The sequence below is a fragment of the Physeter macrocephalus genome, chromosome 15, assembly GCF_002837175.3.
Source record: "Physeter macrocephalus isolate SW-GA chromosome 15, ASM283717v5, whole genome shotgun sequence".
NCBI classification, from domain to species: Eukaryota; Metazoa; Chordata; class Mammalia; order Artiodactyla; family Physeteridae; genus Physeter; species Physeter macrocephalus.
In genome coordinates, this window is record NC_041228.1 from 38,831,084 (window position 1) to 38,836,581 (window position 5,498).

The 5,498-nt window shown below is 42.3% G+C and overlaps 1 long non-coding RNA gene across 2 annotated transcripts in view; it reads right to left on the reverse strand.

The window, feature by feature from the left end:
* The window catches only part of LOC114487878 (uncharacterized), a 66,213-nt gene that overhangs the window by 12,851 nt on the left and 47,864 nt on the right, over positions 1-5,498 (reverse strand). Inside the window, exon 3 of one of the 2 annotated variants that reach the window (XR_003683394.1) lies at positions 1,965-2,150. This is a non-coding gene — a long non-coding RNA (uncharacterized lncRNA). Of the gene's footprint in view, positions 1-1,619; positions 2,151-5,498 lie in introns of those variants that run through there. The other variant, XR_003683393.2, reaches the window with a different exon arrangement.

A 5,498-nucleotide genomic window follows, 5' to 3' on the forward strand; every position in this document is an offset into this window, starting at 1 on the left:
ACACACACACACACACACACACACACATTCTTTTTCATATTCTTTTCCATTATAGGTTATTACAAGATATTGAGTATAGTTCCCTGTGCTATACAGTAGATCCTGGTTGGTTATCTATTTTATTTATAGCAGTTTGTACCTGCTAATCCCAAACTCCTAATTTATCCTTCCCTCATCCCTTTTCCCCTTCGGTAACCATAAGTTTGTTTACTATGTCTGTGAGCCTGTTTCTGTTTTGTAGATAAGTTCATTTGTGTCATCTTTTAGATTCCACATAGAAGTAATACATATGATATTGGCCTTTCTCTTTCTGATTTACTTCACTTAATATGATAATCTCTAGGTCATTCCATATTGCTGCAAATGGCATTAATTCATTCTTTTTTATGGCTGAGTAGCATTCCATTGTGTATATATACCACATCTTTTTTATCCATTCATCTGTCGATGGACATTTAGGTTGCTTCTATGTCTTGGCTATTGGAAAAAGTACTGCTATGAACATTGGGGTGCATGTATCTTTTCAAATTAGAATTTTCTCTGGATATATGCCCAGGAGTGGACTGCTGGATCATATAGCAATTCTATTTTTAGTTTTTTAAGGAACCTCCATACTGTTTTCCATAGGGGTTGCACCAATTTACATTCCCACCAACAGTGTAGGAAGGTTCCCTTTTCTCCACACCCTCTCCAGTATTTGTTATTTGTAGACTTTTTGATGATGGCCATTCTGACTGGAATGAGGTGGTGCCTCACTGTAGTTTTGATTTGCATTTCTCTGATGATTAGCGATGTTGAACATCTTTTTTTTTTTACTGTTTTTTTTTTTTTTTCCTGTTTTTTTTTTTGCGATACGCGGGCCTCTCACTGCTGTGGCCTCTCCCGTTGCGGAGCACAGGCTCCGGACGCGCAGGCCCACCCGCTCCGCGGCACTTGGGATCTTCCCGAACCGGGGCACGAACCCGCGACCACTGCATCGGCAGGCGGACTCCCGACCACTGCGCCACCAGGGAAGCCCTGAACATCTTTTCATGGGCCTGTTGGTCACCTGTATGTTTTCTTTGGAGACATTAGACTTTCTTTTTATTAGTCCAGTCTTATTTGACTCCAGTAGGTGGGGATGGCACATGGAGCAGGAACATGGGCAGTGCTGGAGGCAGAGCATTAGGCTCAGAAACACTACATGGAAGCAGCCTAAGTGTCCATTAGGATTGGAATGGATAAAGAGGATGTGGTACATGTGTACAATGGAATATTACTCGGCCATAAAAAAGAATGGAGTAACGCCATTTGTAGCAACATGGATGGACTTAGAGATTATCATACTGAGTGAAGTAAGTCAGAGAGAGAAAGACAAATATCATATGATATCACTTATATGTGGAATCTAAAAAAGGGTACAAATGAACTTATCTACAAAATAGAAATAGAGTTACAGAAGTAGAGACAAACTTATGGTTACCAGGGGTAAGGGAGGGGGAGGGATAAATTGGGAGATTGGGATTGACATATACACACTACTATATATAAAATTGACAACAAATAAGAACCTACTGTATAGCACAGGGAACTCTACTCAATACTCTGTAATGACCTATATGGGAAAAGAATCTAAAAAAGAGTGGATGTATGTATATGTATAACTGGTTCACTTTGCTGTATACCTGAAACTAACACAACATTGTAAATCAACTACACTCCAATAAAAATTTTTTAAAAATTAAGAAAAAAAAGTGGGAAAAAAAAACACAACTTGTCAGGGAAGATGAGAGGGAAATGAGGTAAGGACAAAGGGAGGTCCCAGTGAGCCACATAGATAAGCAGGCGGGCAAACAAGTGAAGCACTGACTCACTGATGGCTGAAATTCTGGTGGCAGTTACTGAAAGGAATCTAGGAGGCCTGGCAGAAAATCATTAGCAGAAAGTAATCATCTACTGCTTTCAACACTGACAATTATACTGACCTGCACAAACCAGAAAGACCACAGAAGAAGCCAGAAGTTCTGCTCTGGGACCTGAGGGCTCCTGAAGGTGGGGGGCTGCTGTCCCGGCAGACAGAGCGCTGCGACAGGGGTGGGGGAATGGTCTGCGATGATCCGGAGGAAATAATAGTACCCCAGGGCTTTGTGTAGTTGAGAGAGGGGAGGTTCCTGTAGACAGAGGAGAAGAGAAGGTCAGTACTGATGGGGGCCCAGCACCCTTCCTCCTTTTCATATAAAGACCCAGTTGTATTGTATTAAGGGCCCACCCTACTGCAGCATGACCTCATATCAACTAATTAAGTCTATTCCAAATAAGGTCACATTCTGAGGTACTAAGGGTCAGCATGTGAACATATTTTTTTGGTGGGAGGTTGCAGTTCAACCCATAATAGGTACTTTGGACAAGTGAGAGGTCAGCTAGCAGCCAAATGGCTGTTCCCTTGGAGAGCACGTTTCCCAAATTATGAGCAGAGCTAAGTAATTTGAGTTTTCTATTCCAGTTTTAGCTTTTACTCTGGTTTTCAGTTCAAGAACTGAAAGCATTCAACATTCTAGTGAGACATTTATTTACAACTTTAATTGGAAATGTTTCATGACTAGCCTTTAGATGTATTTACACTGGTAAGGCTAGGGGAAAAAAACCAGTCCATGTTGTTGCCTGTTACAGCTTGTGCTATGTAATAAACTGAGCAATCAGATGAGACTATGGGCCCTCCCCTTATTCTCCCCCCACCACTTCTATTACACACACACACACACACACACTCACACACTCACACTCAGTCACAAAGTTCTACAAGCAATCAGGGCCAACCACAGAGCTTTCACTCTGGTGGGAGCTGGGTAGGAACAGCATGGCAGTCTAAGCAGGAGGACAGGAGGACAGGTAGGTCCTGGAAGAGTCTGGGAGAGAGAGCCAGGTGGACACCATGCATTCAGTCGCTCACATGTTCATTCAACACCCCTGCATTCAACAGCCATAGTAGCAGCTCCGTGACCGTTAACTGAGTGCTACTCTGTGTGCCTGCGTCCATCAGACGATAACGCCAGTAGTTCTCAGTAAGGGGTTCTTGGCAACCAGGAATGTTAAGGGAGGTGGAAGGTGAAGTAGAGAATGATCTAGATTATTCGATAAACTAGAATCAACCAGGACAGTGAGTGTGAGCCTTGGAGGAGATGGTGGTGGGTGGATGGCAGGGATGGTGGTAACAGATGGATTTATTGTCACAACTGACAGTTACTTTAGGTGCTGGGATGAATCCATGCTGACGTCACAGTGTAGGTAGTCTTGGCTAATGGTTAAGTGCTGCTTAATCACTGGGGCCCAATCTCTTGAGTTTGAACCCAGCTTGACCCCTTACCTGCTCTGTTAGTTTGCTAGGGCTGTCATTACAAAATACCACACGCTTGGTGTCTTCAACAACAGAAATTTATTTTCTCCCAGTTCTGGAGGCTGGAAGTCCAAGGTAAAGGTGTCAGTGGGTTTGGTTTCTCCTGAGGCCTCTTTCTTTGGCTTGCAGATGGCCACCTTCTCTCAGTGTCCTCACCTGATCTTTTCTCTGTGTGCATGAATCCTTAGTGCCTCTTTTTTATGTCCAGATTTCTTCTTCTTGTACAGGCACCAGTCAGACTGCATTAGGATTCATCCTAATAGCCTCATTTTAACTTAGTCACGTCTTTAAAGGTCTTATCTCCACCTAGAGGGGTGGGATAGGGAGGGTGGGAGGGAGCCGCAAGAGGGAGGGGAGATGGGGACATATGTATATGTATAGCTCTGATTCACTTTGTGATACAGCAGAAACTAACACAACATTGTAAAGCAATTATACTCCAATAAAGATATATAAAAAAAATAAAGGTCTTATCTCCGAACAGTCACATTCTGAGGTACTGGGAGTTAGGACTCAACATATGCATTTTGGCGGGTGTTGGGGGCATGGGAGGACACAATTCGGCTTCTAACACCTGCTGTCCAGTATTGGCAGATTACTTTCCCTCTCCAAGCCTTACTTACCTTCTGTACAACCGGAAAGATGTTAACAATTAACACGTGTCAAACACTTCCTATGTTTTAAATATTTTACATTCATTATCTCATTTAACCCTCACGAAAGCCATATAAAGTTGGTGTTATTATAATACCAAATAAAAATATGGGATGCCCAGTTAAATGTGAATATCAGATAAACGATCATTTTTTTTAGTGTAAGTATGTCCTGTGCAATATTTGAGACATACTTACACTAAAAGTTTCTCATTGTTTATCTCAAATTCAAATTTAGTCAATTGTCCTGTAATTTATCTGGCGTCGGAGCCAGAAGAGTAAGCAGGGTCAGGACTGCTCCCTTGGGAGAAGGCCTGATTCTCTCTTCTCTCCCATTTAAAGCTCTCTTCTCTACTGTGGCAGCAAAAGGAGGCCTCCCAGGAAGGCAGCCTAGAGCAGCCTGATTCCTGATTTTGAAAAGAATTTACTTTCTCCCTCTCTCTTTAGTTGCTTCTCCTCTGACACTGCCTAGTGTGGCTTAAATAAGCTTTTCCCTGCACTGCAATCCTAATACCGGAGACTCAAATATGAGTCTGGGGGAAAATGGCCTGCTTTGGTTCAGTGAGACTGGGACCTACCTAGCACAGAAAAGAAGGACTCCTCCATATGACCTAGCTTTGTTCATCTAAGCCCTTCACTCAGTTTTGAGCTCAAATCTTCAGCCAAGAGTAAAGTGCTATTTGCCTTACTTTGCTTTTCTTCATCCAGACGCTTAGATCTCCTCTGGGGACTTTGAGTGGAGTGTTGAGGAAAATTACTCAAAACTTGGAAAGCAAAAGGATTATTTCATGACCTTTTAATGTCATCTAAGGCCATGTTACTGAAAGTGTGGTTTGTTGACGAAGAGTGACACCTGTGAACTTGTTAAAATGCAAATTCTCTGGCCCAGCCCAAGACCTATTAAATCAGAATTTCTGGGGGCAGGGTCCAGAAATTCTGTATTTTCATATAGTCTGAGAAGCATTGGTCTAGAGAAGCTTGCCTGGGGTCCTCTCACTCTTTTGGGGAATGCAACATAGTTTATACCGCTGATTTGGCCTCGGACCTTTTACAGTACTGGTGAGATGATGATGATTTTATCTTCTGTCCAATAGAGAAGATAACCCTAAATATTACAGTTTTGCTGCTCTCTTGGATATTAACCAGTTTTGTATCTGGATTTGCAATCTTACCTCAGCCCTCTTTTCATCCCCCACTCGCCGCACAAGTCCTGTTTTCTCATATCCTCCTTTGATACAGCATTGTCATCCTAACCAGGATGACATTAATGAATTGAATAAAACTATGATATGGGCTTACTTATTTATCCATATGAAAATTAGGTTTGTTTTTTTTTTTTAACATCTTTATTGGAGTATAACTGTTTTACAATAGTGTGTTAGTTTCTCCTTTACAACAAAGTGAATCAGTTATACATATACATATGTTCCCATATCCCTTCCCTCTTGCGTCTCCCTCCCTCCCACCCCCCC